The sequence below is a fragment of the Amblyomma americanum genome, chromosome 6, assembly GCF_052857255.1.
Source record: "Amblyomma americanum isolate KBUSLIRL-KWMA chromosome 6, ASM5285725v1, whole genome shotgun sequence".
NCBI lineage: Eukaryota > Metazoa > Arthropoda > Arachnida > Ixodida > Ixodidae > Amblyomma > Amblyomma americanum.
The window spans coordinates 175,786,824-175,803,887 of record NC_135502.1 but is presented as its reverse complement, the minus strand read 5'-3'; the positions used below and the strand labels follow the sequence as shown (position 1 = coordinate 175,803,887).

Here is a 17,064-nt window from a genome sequence, read left to right as displayed (position 1 = left end):
CTATCAGCTTCCGCAAGTTAGGTTCACGCAAGCTCCGCTTCAGGTTGATCTGATCTCCTTGCAACGAGTTGCTGATACGCAGGCTGACCTCGTCTTCTATTACGACCATATTTACCCGTTCCATGCGAAACATATGCCCGCAAATATCCTAAATGGTCTTCTTTCTGAACACCTACACAATTTTCCTCATCATACTGTTCTCTCCACTGATGCCTCCGGCAGCTGTCAGAAGGCGGCGATTGGGATATATTCGCAGGATCTGACTTAGAGCTATTCCGTTCGTATCCCTGATTATACTTCTAAATTCTTCGTTGAGTTTTTGGCTATTGGTTTTGTTCTTCTCAAAATTCCCAGACATGTAGCACGGGTTCTTATTCTTGCAGACTGCCTTTCAGTTTTAGGCTCTCTCCAAAACTCCGGAAAATCTTTATTGAATCGGCCGCTTAGGTTTTTTGTTCCGTGCAGAGTGCGTGAGAACCGCTTTGTCCGGGTACCTGCAGGCATTCTGGTGTCTATTTTAACGAGGTGGCTGATTTATTGGCAATGTCAGCTCTCAGCGCTCCTGTAATCTTAATCTATCCCATCCCTCACCTCATTCTGTTGGAAGCTTCACGTTTCCAGTGGTTCTAACATATTTCAGCCAGCTTGAGTGATCCGTTGCTCAATACCGTGGATTTTCACCACTTAAAGTACCCATGGGATGTCCGATGGTGTAAATCAAGGCGTTTTGAGGTGTCAATGACGCTTCTGCGATGCAGAATCCCTCACTTAAATTTTGTACTTACGCAGATACGGGTTCGCTGCGACACACCTTTGTGTCTCATGTGGGCAAGTTGAAACAATAGGTCATTTTCTCCTGTCTCGCCGGCGGTTCGCAGTTCAAGGAAAGCAGTATTTGGAGGTCCCTCTTTCGAGGTTAGGCCTCCCTCTGTCTCTTCCAGTTCTTCTCTCGTTCGGTGCGAGCGCCAAGGAATTCCCGTTAAGAAGTGTTTGTGGCTACCTTCATGATTGCATAAGTGCAACTGATTGGTTACCTTGTTAGCTGTATACAAAATTTTGTCTCATGTCCGAAATGCTTGGTTCTATTCCTGGTAATTCATATTTCTTAAATTTAATTGAATTTTCCTATCTTAATCTTGATTCAGTCTTCTACGCCGCCGCCTCACGTCTTTTTTCCCGTGCAAATACTTCACTGGCAAATCTCCACTGAACCTTGGCCAATCTCCCCGCGTGGGTATGTGCCATATTTACTGAGGTGAAGAAGAAGAGTGTGGACTACAAATACTAACTGTACTTGTGCTCTATGTGTTTTTTTTGTCAGTTTGCAATGTAAGCCATTACTAGGTGGAAAGGCATGCACGTAATGGACATACCCTGTGCACATGAATGCGGAAAGCTGGCCATGGTTGTCCAAGCATTGCCAACAAAGCAACGGGACCTTCAAGAAACAGGATATAGTTGTGACCCCTCACATGCAATGATTTTCATACAATTTGAAAATGTGGCAATTTACAGCAGTCCCGTGGTTATATTGTTGCAAAACAAGCCAGCTCATTTAGGCGGAAACATTTTTAGAGGCTGCCAAAAAGGAACATGTCAAAAAGTTACACATAGCATCCTGTTTCATTGATGTTGTTTATATGTGTGGTAAACGATATGAACAAGCATCTCTTTGTTGGTTAACTGCTTTGCTATCCACGCACTGTCATGCAGTACATACACAATCACAGTTCAGTGACTGCAGTGCGGTCTGCAACCAGTAACTTGCAACTATACTATGCAGCAAGCTTCTTTGCACGGTATTTGTTATATTTATCGAACGATGAGATGGAATTGGTATGGCTATTTCTACACAGTGCATTTCCTAAAGACTCCTTTCTGCCATACTGTACTTTTTACCCAAAAAGCTTCCCACAGAGTCATTTAAATTGCTACGTATAAAGATGTTTGTAGCAGGTGTGTGAGCCCGAACAAAAATAAATGATTTAATTTTCCTTAATTCTTCAGTATTCCTGATTATCACGACATGGGCATCTATATTTTGGTACAACTTCTTTCAGGCATTACAACTGACGTACCGATGTGTTTGGTAGTAATTCATCTTCAGACCTTTCATGTCTGTTGGGTAAAAAAAAAACGAAATATTAATTGGCTGCATTAGTTTTCACTGAGATAACTAGCATCACACAGCATGCTCTTGAAATTCCTCTAGCTGTCTGTAATTGGCTTCATTGTATAGCTTCATACTTGTTTAATTTAAACTCTGCACACTGCTCTTTTCACCGCACATGGCGACATGGCACGCGGAGCCCCGTAGGAATGGGCGAGGAGGATTCAGAGGTCGGCTGCTACTTCCCTGGAATCCAAACACACCTATAGGCACCTGCAAGTCACGGTTAATATCGGCAAGGCAGCTTTCCCCGCTTCCTTTCGTCGTCCGTCGTGCGTCGCGTGTCGCGGCGAACCCGACAAAGGGGAGGCCATCAACCCCCTTCCCCTCCCTCTCCCCTCCTGAAGCAGAGGAAAGATCCCACAAATAGTTTCCTAGAGAGGTCCTTTTTTTCCCTGCGGTGAACGAGGGGTCAAACGACAGGCCCAAGCAGTGTGAGGCAACGTTCTCTGTTCATTCTAGAGACGCAAGCTTACACTGCAAAATGAAACCTTGTCTTTCTCTTCCAAATGCAATTTCATTTCATTTTTACAAAATGCAAGTTACATACTACAGAGATGCAAGGGCTAAAAGCTGCTAAAAAGCAGCTTGACTGGGCCCAAGCGCCTCTGAAATGGCAGTACACGACAAACGCAGTTCAAGCAAAAAAAAATGTTTACATATACGTATAAAAAGCATTAAGAAATGTTTACGTGCTCTTAACGCAGCGCTATCCACGTTTATTTATTTATTTATTTATTGATACTGCAGGCCAATAAACTGGCCCTAGCAGGAGAGGCAGTACAGTAAAAAGTGTGACAGTGCAAAACAACAATAAACAGTAACGAAAAATAATGCTGGGTGTAGCAGTGTTACTCAATGAATACGCTCTGGCACCAGCACAATAACGAACAAAACATGAAGAGTGGCACATGTGAAATAACAAACAGGCGGGCAATTTTTACTCAGAACAACAGAACTGTTTCTGGGGGAAAAAAAAGGCATCACAAAGTGAAGGAGTTAGGAAAACATAACAGATTGTGAACACTGGTTTTGTTTCAGTTAGTTTATGGAAGAAAGATGTTTTTCCAGCTCTTCTGCAAAGTTTTGTGACTGCAATACATCGACAGGTATAGAATTCCATTCATGTATAGTACGCGGAAAGAAACTATTCATATGGGATTTTGTTTTAGAAAATATTGGCGTAAGTGAAAGGTTATGTCTGTGTCTTGTCTGGCGTGAACTTAGAGGTTTTACGTAATGAGGCTGCTGAAGTGCGCTTTTTCCATTTATAATGTTATGTAAAAATTGGAGACGACTTATCTTCCGCCTGTTTTCCAGCGTACTGATTTTATTTGCAAGCATTATTAAAGACGGAGAATCCTCTCTTTTATATTTACTAAAGATAAATCTGATAGCCTTCCTTTGAACACGCTCTAAATTCATTATATTCTTTTTAGTATGAGGATCCCATACAACTGCTGCATACTCCAGTTTGGAACGGACAAATGTGTTGTATGCTAACATTTTGGTATTTGCAGGTGCATTTCTAAGTTTCCTTTTCAAGAACCACAATTTGCGCAATGCTGCTGAACATGTAATGGAAATATGGTTTGACCAAGAGAGTTTACTGTTGAATGTGAGACCCAAATACTTGTATTTTTCAACCTCAGATATTATTGTGTTGTTAAGTACATAAGAAAATACACTAGGTTCTTTTTTCCGTGTGACTCGCAGCAAAACTGTTTTGTTTAAATTGATTTCCATGCACCAAAGTTCACACCAATCACGGATAGCATTAACTGATTCCTGTAAGTAATTGCTGTCGTTCCTGGAAACAATTTTTCTAAAAATGACACAGTCATCCGCAAATAAATTAACATGGACATCATCAGGAATTACGTCGACTATATCATTAATATAGATCAAAAATAAAAGTGGTCCTAATACGCTGCCTTGCGGTACACCAGAAGTTACCTGACGGATATTGGAAGTACATTTGTTTATTTCAACAAATTGCTGTCTATGGCGGAGGTAGGCCTGGATCCATGTTATAATATTTGTAGGAAGACCAATGCGCTCTAGTTTGTGGAGTAATTTTCCATGGGGAACCTTATCGAATGCTTTACTAAAATCAAAAAAGAGCATATCGACTTGCCCGGACGTGTCAAGCACCTGAGAGATTTCATGAACAACTGACACAAGTTGAGTTGTTGTCGACAGTCTCTTTCGAAACCCATGTTGAAATGGAGAGAGGACATTATGGTCTGTCAAAAACTGACGAATAAAGCCTGCGACAATGTGCTCTAATAATTTGCTGCAAGTGGTCGTTATAGAAATGGGACGATAATTCGATACTGTAAGATGGTCACCCTTTTTATGAATTGGAACAACTCTTGCGGTACGCCAGTCAGATGGTATTTCTCCTAATTGTAATGATAATTTGAAAAAGTCAGTTAAAAAAACGCATATCTGTTCCGCATACCTTCGTAAAAAAGCATTTGGTATATTATCCGGCCCGGCAGATTTCCTGACATCAATTTTTAAGAGCATATCCAAAACACCTTGCCTGGAAATCACAATGTCATGTACAAAAGACCTATCATTGTTATGATGTTCAAATTCATCCAGGTCAGAAAACACACTCCAAAAATATTCATTGAAGTGTTCGGCAATACTGGAAGCGTCTTCAATTATTTCATCATTAACCTTAATTTTATGAATTGCCTGTTTAGATTGACCTAAAAAACGCCAAAACTTCTGTGGGGCATGTGAAATAAAATCAACAAGATCATGACTGAAAAACTTATCTCGGGCTGCTTTCACTTTTGTTAGTAATTCAGTTTTCAATTTTTTGGAAGACAAACTCTGCCTGCTATGTTTCTTCATTCGCTTTAGCTTTCGCTTAGTTTGGATAATATCTCTGTTTATCCACGGGTTTGATGGAGGTTTCTTGACACTTCTCAGTGGAATGAATCTGTTAATGCAATAAGAGGCTATGTCCCTGAACTTTTGCCATGAAAGCTCGACATCATCATGGACAACATTTAGGTATAGGTCTAAGTAATCGATAATTGATGTATCATCTGCTTTAGCATAGTCCCTAACCTTAAATCGTTCACGTTGTTTTCTTCTATTCACGTTGATTGTTGATGAAAAAGAAATTAATTTGTGGTCTGAAATGCCTGCATCAATTTCAGCGGTTCCTTCATGGAAAATTTCACTGAGGAATAAGAGGTCTAGAATATTGTCTCCTCTGGTAGAAACAGTAATAACCTGTTCAAGACTAAAAGTTAGCATCATATCAATGAGTATATCACAGGAAGGACTGTGCCCATAGCTCCAGTTATTCCATTTTATTTGAGGAAGATTAAAATCACCAGTTATAATTAAGTTTTTTCCTCTGAATTTCAAAAGGTGATCATATAATTTCTGCATAAAGTGATCATCAGCATTTGGTGCGCGGTACACAGAACATAGTATGAATGAAAAACCCCAGACAGAGACATTCAAAAACAAGCTTTCGTGGTTATCAATCTGATCTAGTTCTCGTATATCAACACTATTTTTTGCTATAACTGCGACGCCACCACCTCGGGAGAATCTATCTCTTCTAAACAGTTGGTAACCTGGCGAAATTATTTCATCATCCTGCACCCCGTCATGCAACCAGGTTTCAGAAATAACGCATATATGAGGATCGTATACTAATAAAAGATCTTTCAGTCTGTCTGTTTTATTGACAATGCTTTGGGCATTTAGTGAAAGCAGCCGAAACTGGAAAGACCGTGATTGCTATTCTGCCTGCTCTAGTCTCATTTCTGTGTCATCCCTTTTTGCAACTAGTTTCCGTGTGTTGTGTACGTCGTCCCAAATATATAAGTCGCCGCCAACGCGAATCTTATCATGAACAAGCCAGACCTTTCTGCCGCTATCTTTTTCTTCTTTCGCGCTGTTCCAAAGTAGTCGGCGCTTGCGCAGCGTGTCTGCGCAGTAATCATTTTGCAAGGATATTCCTGATCCTTTCAGTTTGTGAGCATTCTTCATGAGGGCTTGTTTTTCAGTGTAATCCTGGAAAAACGCGATGACGGGCCTTCCTGTGGGTCTCTTCCCGAGTCTGTGAATTCTCGCTACTGAAACACAATCTACCCCCACCTTATCCTTGAAGACGTCTTCAATAACCTTCTCCCGTAGCGTTGTTTCCGTTTCATTAGGATCTTCGGTAATCCCAAAAACAATCAAATTTGAACGGCGGCTGCGGTTTTCCAAATCAACCAGTTTTTCATGGTGAAGTTTAAGTAGGTCATGCGCTGCGGTTGCAACTGCATGTGTTTCTTCATTTTCACGGGTCTTTGCTCGAACCTCGGTCATACTGCATTCCAAGCTGATTAAACGCTGTTCGAAACAGTGTATTGCTGTCTCCGTGGATTCAAGGCGTTCTTTCAATGAAGCGATGTCAGCTCTAATTGCTTGCTGGCCACTCAATATAGACTCGAACATTTCATCAACAGTCGGTCCCGGATTTTCTTCAATGTCCCCACAAACGAGAAGCTTACACGAATTTAAACACTCATAGGCAATACTCAAACACAGATGTGGGCGCGGCAGTACAACAAGAAAACGATCATCACTGCGTATTGTGCTGTTGTAACTAACCTGTACAAGAAGAATCGGACGCATAGTCAGCGTTGTGCGCCCAAGGCTTTCGCCGCGCCCACTGGTAAGTCCATCGTGCGGTGCTGTCTTTATAGCAGTTGAAGCTGGTGACGTCAGGAACCCGTGACTTGAAAACACTGCATCATCCGTTTTCGGAAAGAGGCACGAAACTGCATCGTCGATATGGCTTGATGTCACTGTTGTAAACGGCTTGGCTGAAGGCGCAACAAGGAGGCTGGCAGTTGGCAGGAACAAAACCTGTACAAGAAGAATCGGACGCATAGTCAGCGTTGTGCGCCCAAGGCTTTCGCCGCGCCCACTGGTAAGTCCATCGTGCGGTGCTGTCTTTATAGCAGTTGAAGCTGGTGACGTCAGGAACCCGTGACTTGAAAACACTGCATCATCCGTTTTCGGAAAGAGGCACGAAACTGCATCGTCGATATGGCTTGATGTCACTGTTGTAAACGGCTTGGCTGAAGGCGCAACAAGGAGGCTGGCAGTTGGCAGGAACAAAACCTGTACAAGAAGAATCGGACGCATAGTCAGCGTTGTGCGCCCAAGGCTTCCGCCGCGCCCGCTCTTTTATTGATGACGCCATAAGCAGAGCTTCAAATCTGAACCGTAGTCTAATACTCCAGGGGCACCGAAGAGATAACCGAAATGATTACACTACAAACCTTATTCTCACATTTAACAGTAACGCACCGAACATAAACAGAATTCTTAATAAGTACTTTAATATTCCCCAGCAAAGTCAACGACTATCGAAAATATTTACATGCGCACCCCGCGTGATTGACAGGCGTGCCAAAAACATTCAGAACCATCTAGTCCACTCCAAGGAACGCAATACCCCAAAATATGGATGCCAGCCCTGTAGTAAAGATCGCTGCAAAGTTTGCAAGCCCATGAAGACTACGTGTTCCGCAACTAGTACGAGGTCAGTTTTGCAGCATTCAATTAACGGTAACTTTGACTGCGACTCATCAAACATTACCTTTTTTAATGCACCGAGTGTAACCAGCAATACATAGGACAGACAAACACTGCATTCCGCATTCGATTTAACAATCACCGCGCACACACCAAGTCTCTCCCAAATCTTCCCCTATCCAAGCATGTAAACTCAGAAGGACACCCATTTGGCCAACTAAAAGTAACAATTATTCAAGGGGGCTTCAAAAACAGGCGAGAACGTGAACAACGTGAATTCTATTTTATCCACAAGTTTAATACTATTCAAGGATGTCTTAACGAAAAGCCTGGTATCCTTTCTTTTATTCACGACCTCCAAACAAAATAATACTGCACCTCTCGTTAATTGGCTAACTCAGATATACCCTTTATAACTCCTAGTGTATATCCCAGGCAATCATACCCCTCCATACTTACACTATCCTGCCTCGTGCAGTATTAATAAGCTTTGACGTTCTTTCCTTAGTTTTTTCCGACAATTTGAAATCTTTGTACACTGCTAGCCCAGCCCTCCTCCACTACAACCAAGTATTCCCGACGAAGTCGGTTCAACGACCCGCCCAGGGAGAGGGGTGCACCGTTCAGTGAAGCCCATACCCCTGAGTAAGTTCTTCCACATGTGCTCGTTAACGTAGCCCACTCCTTCCTTAACGTTCTAGCCCTCGGCTCACCGGAAATTAGTGAGACCCCCCAAAATGCGCCTGGTTTGGCCTGTTCGTCGCTGCCAGTGTCATTTGCGCAGCGGCGCCTCTTTGGCCACGCATCTGCAGCGGCGCCCATCTTTGTGTTTGTGCATTTTGTTTGTGTCTTGTTTGCACGTTTTGCTTTCGTACGCCTGTCGTTGCCGCGCTGCCCATGTCGCGGGCACCGTCCTCCTCTCCCTTTCTCTCGTTTCGCCATCTCCTTTTTTTACCCCGTCCTTCCTTACTAGAATAGTCCCCTCCCCTTTTTTTTTCTTTCTATTTTTTGCTTCCTCCCCCAATCTTGTCCCTGTGTGCTCCCCACACCCCTATCTTTATTTTTTTTACTTTTTTGTTCAATTTTTTGAACTGCAATGAAAACAATGAGCATGTATGTTCACTAACAATAGTTTACAGACGCATGAAAACAAAGAGAAGACCCGAGAAAAATAAAGAGAAAAGAAACACTCAATAGGCATACATGGCACCGGCAGACAACAAAGGAACATTAAATGCAACCTGGCTTTATATTAACAAAATACATTTTTAACTCGCTTGGTTTAACACTATCCAAAACTTTGTGCTTATTAAGAGTTGTCGGTAAATTGTATTCAAGCGTTTGTAGTTTATAATTAATTCGAAAATATGGAATATACCAGAGATCGGTATTTCAGGTGTAGAGTCGATTCGAAGCGGTCCTTAAATGTGTAGTACGTATTAAGAAATCTCTCTAAGCAGGAGAAGAATGGTAAAAGAACCTCAAAATGCGAAAAACATTAATATGTTCAAAACGAATGATGTTATAATTTCTAAAAGCAGTTTGCGTTGGAGAGACAGATAAAGAAGGTTTGCAATGTAGCGGATCATTTTCTTCTGCAGAACCTGTATTTTTATCACATTTGTTTTTGTGGTGTTGCCCAAACAGAGTTATGGAACCGAAAAGAGCATGATAAATTTGAATTTTCACGTGAGTGGGAAGGAGCCATCGACATCGTGTTAGAACACCTGCTACTGAAGAGAGCTTTTTGCAAATATTTTCCACATGTCGATCCCACCTGAGATGCGACGAGAAAGTAACTTCAAGGATTTTGTGGCTGTCTACAATTTGAATTTCTTGACCTTCGTATTTAGGAGCGCGTTGTAGTTCGACTGGCTTGTTCCTTGCACGGAAAATCATTACCTTTGTCTTTGTAGGGTTTATTTGTAGGCAATTAGAAGAGGACCAGTTTTCTAGTTTCGTAAGGATTACGTAGAAATCTTCAATTAACTTGTTTGTGTCGTGACCAGGGATTAGTAAACTGCTATCATCGGCGTATATAATAAATTTCGCTTTGTCATAAATATGCACAATGTCATTTATATAGATGTTAAAAAGCATCGGGCCCAGAATGCTGCCTTGAGGCACGCCATTTCGTACCGCCAGAAAAAAAGACTGATGGTTGTGGATATAGACAGATTGTTTTCGATTTTGCAGGTATGATTTCATGAGGTCTAAAGGTGTTCTACGAACTCCGTTTTGAGAAAGTTTATGAGTTAAAATTTGATGGTTTAGGGAATCGAAAGCCTTACTAAAATCAATGAAGAGTCTGACAGTGAGAATACCTGCTTCAGTGTTTTGCAGGATACATTCCTTAAGTGATAACAAAGCCGTTTCCGTCGACTTTCCCCTTCGGAAGCCAAATTGAGCATCAGACAGGATTTGTTTTGCATTAAAAAAGTTCACTACACGGGAAAAGATTACTTTTTCCAAGCCCTTTGAAAAGACTGGAATTACAGATATTGGTCTATAATTGGACACTACATCTTTATCTCCCCCTTTAAACACAACTGTCACTCTTGCTTTCTTCATTTATTCCGGGTAAACTCCCGTTTCAATTAACAAATTGAAGATGTATGCAAGCACAGGTGCAATATATGATAGTACATATTTGACTGGTTTTATCTGAATATTGTCAACATCTAAGGCTTTGCTATTATTCAAATTCATAAAGGTCTCACTGGTGGGCTCAAGGAAAAGGCTTTCGAAAGGGCTACAAAATGAAGGAAGTTCAGGTAGATGCATCATAGGTAACTGGGTGGTTAAAAATTGCTGTTTAAATGGCCAGCAAGAGCCTGACCGGATAATTCAGAGCCATTATAGATTATTCGTTGAGCTGGCGCATTTTTCGTATTGCGACGTAACAAGTTATCTACAACTTTCCACACAGTGTCTGAATTTTTCATTCTAACATAAGAGAACAGTTTTTGATGATACACAGTCTTAGCACGCTTAAGCTCAGCATTTAGATTATTTCTTGTTTTTTTTAATAAGAGATTCAAGAGAGCGATTATTTAAAAAGGCCTGGTACTTGTTTTTGCTCTTTATCATTCTTCTGAGCTCTGGCGTGATCCATGGTTCTCTTATTCGTTTAGACTGTTTAATGTTCTTTATATATTTCTACAAAAAACATTGATAAACGCTTAATATGCATTATTTGAGTCCTATATAGAATAAGTAGGACTCCCGCCCAAAACCATTTCAGCCTATATGGGTACCTCCAACCTTATTTATTTGCGTGTAACTCCAGCCCCTCTTCATCTCTGTTATCGTAGCCGCTATTGTTTCTCAAGTACCATCTTGATATTAGTAGTTCCTAATTCAAGCCTTCTGCAGGGTTTGAAGGACCTATTTAATTGGAAATGAGAACACGTGCACAGGGTGGAAAGCGTGTGATCTGCCAGGAAACACTGAGGCGGCCCCGAGAAGGGCCTTTATTAAGGTTGACAGCCGTTTTGTGCCTCTTCACTTGGCAGCGACGACACAGCGTGTGCGGTCCCCATGGTTTTGCCCCAGCTGTCGAACCAATACTCGGGCACGACCTTCGACATCTGATGTTTTTATTTAAAAAACACATGGACCAAAGTCGTGCTGTATGCTGTGCGATCGCCATGTGGTTCCAGTGACGGCGAACAATCATCCACCTAGCCCGGCTCTTTGGACAGATTCAGGAAACGACTGAAAAGAACAAAAGTAACGAGCAAACAAGTTAGAACGCTAAGAAACGAAGGCGCCCTGCGCTAATGCTGTAGCGAGGTCTAATATGTAAAATTTCACGGCTGGCGTCGATTTCTACAAAGCGCGGGTAGTCGCTACGGAAATAAACAAAGGCGCACTGGAGCTGGGTAAGTCTGCAGCTACAAGCACGAGTTTTTTGTCTCTACCGCCGATTTCCACACCGCGTGATCGTCATAACTTTTCTTCGACTTGCTGTTGAAGCTGACAGCGATCATAAAAATTAAGGCCGCCGACTGTAGTGACAGAAGCTTGTCATTGAAAGGAACAAAGCCGTGCACTTTGTCAACCAGGCAACGAGGCCTAGCGCGAGTTTTAGAGCCGACTTGGACAAAGCGCGAGACGGCGCGCACTTCTAACGCTTGCCGACGCAAAGAAACAAAGGCGCGCTGCGCTGGGATAATGCTGTAGCGGGGTCTAATATGTAAAGCGCGAGAAGTCTCTAAGGAATTAAACAAAGCTGCACTGCACTGGGTGAATGCTGGACACTTAGGCCAGGCGCGATTTCCACAATGCGCGAGTCGGAACTTCTGGACTTACCGTTACAGCTGATAGCGATCCTAAAGGGCAGATTGTAGTGGCAGAATTATCGTGGCCACTTTTACCCTGGACTTGCCACTGCAAAGGAACAAAGGCGCACTGGGGTCGATGCCCTGGCGTCTCGCCACGTGGTATCGGTCCGCGGCAAATAAGGACAGCATCGGCTCGCCAGAAGCATCCAGGAAACGATGCTGCAAAAAAAGTTACGTTACAAGCGCCGCAATTTGGTGAGTTCTGCACGAGAAAACTTGCGAAAACGTTGTTCAACCCTTACCTCGTGATTGAGAACGTGCACGCCCGACAAGCGCTTCATCGTGGCTGTCAGACGGCGGTTCAGATGGCGACGCCGGCGGTCCTCAAACCGCACCTTATGTGGGTCGTCGTAATGGAGTTGCAAAATTTTGAACACCAGCACGACGTGCTCCTGCAGCAGGAAAACGAGGCGCAAGGCATGTAGGTAAGCGGTACAGCACTTCATGAAGCGAAATTTGAGATTAAATGCGTACCTTTATGTCGCTGGCGATTTCTCGCGGGCCAGCGCCTTTTGGGGGTCGTCACAATGTCGTGGAAGCAAGAACTGTACAGAAATTTCAGCTGGCTGCGCCGACGAGCGCACCACGCAAAAAAAAAAGCCATACCTGGACAGCTTCCGAAACGCGCGCGCCGCCGCCTACGCTCACGAAGAGAATGCCCGCAGACCACGCACGCCCGGCGGCCGGCCAGCCGGCCCTAGCGATTCCCTAGGCACTCTAGGGACAGGCCGAGAGAGGCGCGGCGACCCCACATCCGGCTGAGAACGAGGGCGAAGCGAAAAAACGTCACGCAGACACGCATCCCACCGACCAATCGGCGTTTCCAGCCCACCGACCCGCAAACGCTTCTATTGTGACGTCTTTCTTCCACGATTTTAGTTCCAAAATCGGTCACTACGAGCACACCAAGCGGCCCGCGAATTTTAAAAAAACACTTTTTTTTTTAAATTTTTATTAAATTGCCGGCTCCCTTCGAAGACTTATACTTGGTGCGAATGCTCATTAGCATCATTTCTAAACGTAGAAAACATTTACCAGCGACTTTGAATTCTTTGCGTAGTCCCTTTAAGTGTGCCAGCTTTCGCGGACCCTCATGACGCTGCCCCAAAGGATTGTCCTCGACTGAAAAGGGAAAGGGCGATACTCAAACAAATGGCAAGAGACAATTCCACGCACAGAGAAGCCGCCGCTAAGGGGCGACGACGTCGTCACCCCCGTCACAAGCCTTCTAAACGTGTAGTGAGCATTGGAAAGGATGCTCCAAGAATTTTCGCAGCTTCTCCTCCCCCTCCGTATACTACTTTAAGGAACGGGAGCCACACGACTGGCGAGGCAGGGACGGTTGTTGCAGACGGGCCTTGGCCATCCCTGCCGGAGCTACACACATCGGCAGTGACCAAGCAGGTATTGCGCATCCAGAGTCCTGAGCCTACTGGTAATCAAACACAAGGCCCAAGACCGGGACCGGCAAGTGACTTGGCCATTGCTCCCGAAGGACTGCACAACATCAATGACAGAACAGTCACCGCGCACCCAGTATGTTGAGCCTACTGCTGGTCGGGCAGTAGGTCAGGAACCGGCCCAAGTCGCAGAGGAGCAAGTGATTGCAATGCTGAAGCCAATCCTGAATGCCATGATTGTGCTGCTTTCCAGCTTGCACATACCAGCTGCTCAGAATGCACTGCAGATGCTGGATTTGTTGAATACAGTGCTTGCAGCTGTCCTATAGCTGGCACAACGCATCCTCCAGCTTCATTGTTTTGAGAAGTCGGGATGTGCTACGTTGTCATCAACATTATCAGCCGGAACGGCAAGCAGCCTTTCCACACACTAGAACGTCTGCGCTGCCTGTCTGCCTCGTATCAGTGATAGAGGACTGTTGATCTGTTCTGCTTAGGTCGCAGTGTTCGGCAGCCCTCAAGGTGTGCTGACTACTGCTTCGACGGCCTGTGACTTTCAGTGCGCTTGTCATTTTTTGTCGTGCTAGATACAGACCGCATTGCTCTACTTCTTATTCTTTTACGCCCCCCTCATCCCTTTCCCCATGTGCAGGGTAGCCAACCGGAAAATTCTTCTGGTTAACCTCTCTGCCTTTCCTCTACCACTTTTCTCTCTCTCTCTCTCTTGGATTTTTTATAATCTCATTAGATATGCCCTATTGCTCGATCTCTTGTTTGGTTGTTAGGTTCACGCACTTTCATGCAGCTCGTCTCTGGATAACAGCGGATATATAAGTGCGTGCCTGGCTTCTTTTGTCGTTATCAAAGTTGAAAGTTGCGTTTCTTTCCTGTCGTCTTTACCCCGTTTTATTTCCAGCATATCTTTTCTAAATATCCCCCATTTACATTTTAATAATACTGGTACTGCATTTAATTACAGTGCTAAAGAAATCTTCATTCCCCCACAATTAATTTCATACGCCTAACCGCATTTACCCGCAAGGATCTGCAGTGTCTTTAAAGCGACTAATGCGTAGCTTGCACATCAGCATATAAAAAATTAATTGCTGAAGCTTTTAAATTTGGATGACTGTAATTTTAAACGTTTACACTCGCGTTCAGAGTCATTCGCGCAGCGTCAAATGGTTCACTAACTGGCTGCAAAAATGATAGCCTCACGTCGCGAGCTGGCTCCACTCGGCTGAAACATTCCTCGCACGGCACACGCATGACTAGTTAGTTTTCTTTTGCGGCGAAAGTTCTTTTGCAATGCCTGCCTGATTTACTTTCGGGGAACAGTTTGGAGAAGTGCCGGTGTCGTCTAGCAAGACCAGATATGTGCGCTCACCATCTGGACACACCCGCCGGGTGGTACGCCGGCAACGCTCCATTCAAACCACTTAATCTTCGACTGATGAAAGCTAGTGAAAAAGACCGTGTCTTTTTTGTTTAAGCAGGTAAGGGCGGAAAGTACCTGCGCCTCTGTGTGCGCTGAGAAAATGCTGACACAGCAACTAATGCATTGCCCCGAAGTTCGTCGTGTCTCTGCCCAGTGAAGCGCCTGTCGTGGAAGACAGGCACAGCGGCGTCGCTTTAGAACAAATAGTGGAGGGAAAGCGCATGCATTGTACGTTGCTGGAAAAAAGTACGTTTTGTATGGCGCCTATCTAAGTGTTGCACCATGTCTCGCCACAGTGACACTCCATGAGGCGAAATGCACCCACTGGCAGTCAGTCATGCTGAATTTTCCTGACAGCCTACGACTATATAACTTCTGTGGCACAGGCAGTGGCGTGCACATTGATGAAAAGGCGAAGAAAAAAAAGGTGCCGTTAGTGAAGTGTCACGCACGAAATATATCGGCCCCGTGAGAGGAGTACAAGGCAAACTCATGCCAAAAATGTCAAAATCACAAAACCGATTTTATGTGGTTGCATGGCAGCCCCCGTGTTTTTCTACAATCCGCGCTTCTTTTACGCATCGTTCGAAAATTTTACGCTTTTCTGTGCCAATCAAACATTTCACCAAATATATCACTCATCCATTGAACAGGGCACGTTTTCTTCGGCAGAAAACCCTCCGTGAACTTGGAAGCGAACCGCCGCCGGCTGCCGATCCACACTCGTGGAGCGACGGTGCCGCCACCTATAGCTCGATCTCACGGCGAATCTCCATAGTGGCCGATATACAGATGCCAGTTCTCAGATCGGTTACGGTTCGGGAAAATATCGTTCACTTTTTTCCAAACAGATGCTTGATTTCACAGCAAAAGGCTTGCCGGCTACGCCGGTCGAATTTCGATGAAGGCAAAATGCTAGTGGCCCGTGTACTGCGCGATGTCAGCGCACGTTAAACAACCCCAAGTGGGCGAAATTTACGGAGCTCTTCACTAAGATGTCCCTCATAGCGCGAGTCGCTTAGGGACGATAAACACCCCGTGAGCCATAAACCACAAAATGTTCCTTCGTCTGCAGGGCGAGAGATGGCACTACTGAGCTGCCAGCCTTAGGTGCCGCGAGATAGATAGATAAACAGAAGACAGACGGAATCAGGTACCACGAGAAAGACACGTTGTGCGTTGCGTGCGGAGAGGAGGAGAAAACGGCTGAACACTTGACACTTTTTTGTAAAGGGCTTCATACTACAGTGGAAAGCAGCGGGGCTGATTTATCCAAGGCATTGGGGTTTAAGGACAGTGAAGGGAAAGTAGATTTTCAGCGGTAGAAGTAACCAAGCGAAGCAAGACAAGAGTAAAATTTCACAAGTCATGGCTAGGTGGCTTGAGCCACCGCCCGATATAAAGGGTTCAGCCTTATCCATCCATCCATCCCTTTAAACCCCTCAATAGACTAAAGGTAACATCTCCTCCTTCCTGCACCTATGCCGGCGCTCCTTCTCGCGGCTCCTCCCGGGCGCCGACGGTGGCGGCACCTGGGCAGGGGGATGCTAGCAGACGCTCCCAATGCTCGCCTTTTGGCGCGCAGCAGACCGCGCGCCCGAATGAATTTTGTGTTGCGTTTTTTTTTGTCTTGGCTTCGGACGAAATGACATGATGGCATCGAAGATCGAAAAATCAGTTCATGAATTAACTGCCGCGACCAACGCTGCGCTGCTTTATCAAAACTTTTTGTCCTGCGATCGCTTTGATTGCGGGGCATACGTTGGAAGTGGCGTGCGCGAGCGAGTACGCGGCACTATAATGAATATACTCTGCACGTTGCGCTCCCAACGCTCGCGGTTTGGCGCGCAGTGGACCGCGCCCGAATGAGTTTTTTGCATTTTCTTCCTCTTATTCGGCCGCATGGCATGGGAGATACAAAAATTACTTACCCAAGTAAATGCCGCGACCCGCGTTGCACTGCTTTATCGGAACTTTTCGTACTGCGATCGCTTTGATCGCGGTGCACACGGTGGAAGTGGAGTGAGCTCGCGAGCTCGCGTCTCGGAGTCGTGTTTTTCAACCGGCATCTTTTGCCCAATCTTATTAAAATTTTAATTGCGTAAAGAGGAAGAGAAAAGACATTCGACAGGATGTGCGGCC

The 17,064-nt window shown here is 44.6% G+C and overlaps 1 long non-coding RNA gene across 2 annotated transcripts in view; it reads right to left on the bottom strand.

The window, feature by feature from the left end:
• The window catches only part of LOC144095054 (uncharacterized), a 91,396-nt gene extending 78,908 nt beyond the window's left edge, over positions 1-12,488 (bottom strand). Inside the window, exons 1-3 of one of the 2 annotated variants that reach the window (XR_013306685.1) lie at positions 12,327-12,488; positions 12,053-12,243; positions 11,329-11,455 (exon numbers count right to left, since the gene is read on the bottom strand). This is a non-coding gene — a long non-coding RNA (uncharacterized LOC144095054). Of the gene's footprint in view, positions 1-11,328; positions 11,456-12,052; positions 12,244-12,326 lie in introns of those variants that run through there. The other variant, XR_013306686.1, reaches the window with a different exon arrangement.
• Positions 12,489-17,064: the final 4,576 nt, after the last annotated feature.